Below are 2,971 nucleotides of genomic sequence, written 5' to 3' on the forward strand. Positions count from 1 at the left end.
GTTTATCCCTATTTGAATAGAGTAGGGATGTAAACAAATATAAGAAGGCTCACCAAAGCTGACTGGGATATCACGTGACCTCAACGAAATGCATGTTGATGATCCTGAATACATGTATCTGCATCATGAAACGATGCAGGCCAAATGGCTCAGTACGTGAAATGTACGAGCATGTAAGGGAAATCTAAAATATAAACAGAGGTTTGAACTTGATAAAAAGGAAACAAAGTTACCTCTTCTTAACTCACTCAACTCAAGAATAAGATACTTAACTCAAAGATATGATCTCAACTCAAAGGTACTCAACTCATGATACTCAAGGATAAAGCAACAATAAAATATACAATATATATGAAAAGATTTTAAAACAGTAGATAGCAACTCAATGTGTTGAAGAATACAATAATAACTCAGTTTGTATATATAAAAATACAATATAACTCTGTGGGAGTTTCTCTAACCGATAACCATCACTATGAGCTATGTGATTGTAACATCTCACAACTTGAAATAACTAGAAAGAAGCTAAGAACTTGAAATAATCATTTTAGGAAAGTATAAGGAAATCTGGAAATTTTAACTAAATTAAAGTTGAGATTTTGGTCTACTTCAATCGGCCATAACTCCTAGCTCAGGATAACTTAGGTATAGTTTCAAATATGGTTGGAAATCTCTTGGAATTATCTTTCCAACGCCGCCAAGTTTGCGCGATTTCAAGTTCGGATGAGTGAATTACGTCCTTTGGAAGTTGGGCAGTTTGAATAAAGAAATGCCCAATCCGGATTTTTAAGGGGTAGTTTGGTCTTTTCCTTACCCAATTAATTAAATCCGTTGTTAGTAAAGTAATTGGGGTCAAGACTGAGTTAGTTCAGTTTACGCTTTTGAAAATTAGAGTTAGGGTTTTTGGAGAAAGAACGCAAGAGAAAGGAGAAGAAGAAAAGCAAGATTCACCAAGAACGATCGATTTTGGTGGTGAATTCGCCAAGGAATTGATCCTACAAGGTATGTGAGTCTCTCAAAGCGTTGGGTTCATTCACCCACGCGCCAAACATGTTTAGTTCAGCACAGTTCGTCCTAAAAGAGTTTGAATATTGATGTTCTTGACAAGAATTCTTGAATTTGAATGTTGTTCTTGAATTGGGTTGAATTGTGGAGTTTCTGAGATTTTTACGTTGTGTTTTAAAGTTATCTTGAGTTAGGTTCTTGAGTACATACGTTGGGTATCAGGATCTAAAATGAATTTGAGGAAAATATTTGAGTTTAGGCGAATTGAGGCTAGAAAATGAAGAAGGAAAAAGTCGAGTAGACTTCGTCAAACAAGTCCGCATCGCGGACTTGTTCCCTAGTGAACAAGTCGAGTAGACTTCGTCAACAAGACGGTGATTTTGTAACTTTTCTCAAGTTTAGCTATTCGAAATCATTCCTAAACATCATGAGGTCTTTCCAAACTCAAATCATAATCCTTGAATCCATAATTCAATTCAAGGATCAGTTAAGAGTCAAGTCAAGAGCAGTTAATATCAAAGTCAAGAAAAGTCAAGAGTCAAGTTAAGATAAGTTCTTAAAGTTTTCAAAAAGTCTTTCACAAATGTTTAACTTTATTTTAAGATTTAAGTTTGAGTTCAGTAAAGAGTAAAGTTGAAGTTCTTTTCTTCAAAGAAGCATATGGGGACTAAGTATTTCCCAAAGAGATTTAAAATGTTTTTCACATTTAAATAAGAACGGAAACTGAGATTTCCAAAGAGCCTTGGGGCTAGTTTTCATAAAGGAGTAATAGCTTTCTAAATGAAGCAAGAAGGGAAACTGAGATTTCCAGGATAGTCTTTGAGCTAAGTTTTTGAGCATTAATTTCAAATCAGAGAAGAAGTATGTTTTTTTTAAAACATAAGAGCTAGTATATTTTGGGAGTAGTATTGAGCACCGAATTGGGGACGAGCATGAGTTCAGATAACTTACGTCACCATAAAACCATGTAGCCACCATAGGTAGAAAAGGGTCTTACTTTTTAGATGAATCCTTTTCAAAATAGACTAGTGGATCCATTAGGTAGTTCAGGTCCTATACCTTTGGCCGGGTATAGGATACGCTGGCAACGTGAGGTAGATCGTTGTATCATCACTATAGCTCTTATGTGATGGTTGTCGGTTAGAGAAACTCCCACAAAAGTATTGTATTTTTATATACATCAGTTTATTTGTATTTTTACATACATCTCAGAGTTATTGGTATCTTTGCATACACACAGAGTTAATATAATATTTTTAAACAACTTTTCTTTACATTGCACTTGTTTTTAAACTGCTTTATATTGAAATAAGTTCAGTTTTGTTGAGTTGAGTTGAGTCATGTAAGTTCTTCAGTTTCTTTCTAGCCTATGTTGTTTTAGAATTCCAACTCGCATACTCATACATTCAATGTACTGATGCCATTTGGCCTGCATCGTCTTATGATGCAGACATAGGTAATTAAGATCGGCCTTCCGACGCATCGTTGATCCAAGCATTCCGGCACATCGTTGATCCAGTGATCAGTTCAAAGTCTGTTGGTGAGCCTCCTTGCATTCCGGAGGATCCATTTCATTGTTTTCTAGTTTAGTTTATTAGGATGTTGTGGGGTCTGTCCCAACATCCATCTCAGTTGTTATTAGAGGCTTCATAGACAATCAGATGTTAGTTCTTTAGTCTTATTCATTTCATTTGTATCGTTTAAGACTTGAGTTGCCATTTTGGCTAAGATATTATTTCTTTAAGTTATAGATATGAATATTGTCTTCTCCTGAGTTAAGTAAGCCAGACCAAGGGTTCGCTTGGGGCCAACAATAGTCTTCGAGTGCCGACCACGTCTAGGGTGTAGGCTCGGGGAGTGACAATGATGATACATCGTCTCGCCCACGCTGCCAGAACTTTCATATACTTTGTCGGGGTATTAAATCTCTCAACTAAGTGGATCCACTAGTCTATGCTAAAAAGCA

Source organism: Solanum tuberosum, unplaced genomic scaffold (genome assembly GCF_000226075.1).
Source record: "Solanum tuberosum cultivar DM 1-3 516 R44 unplaced genomic scaffold, SolTub_3.0 scf00108, whole genome shotgun sequence".
Taxonomy (NCBI): Eukaryota; Viridiplantae; Streptophyta; class Magnoliopsida; order Solanales; family Solanaceae; genus Solanum; species Solanum tuberosum.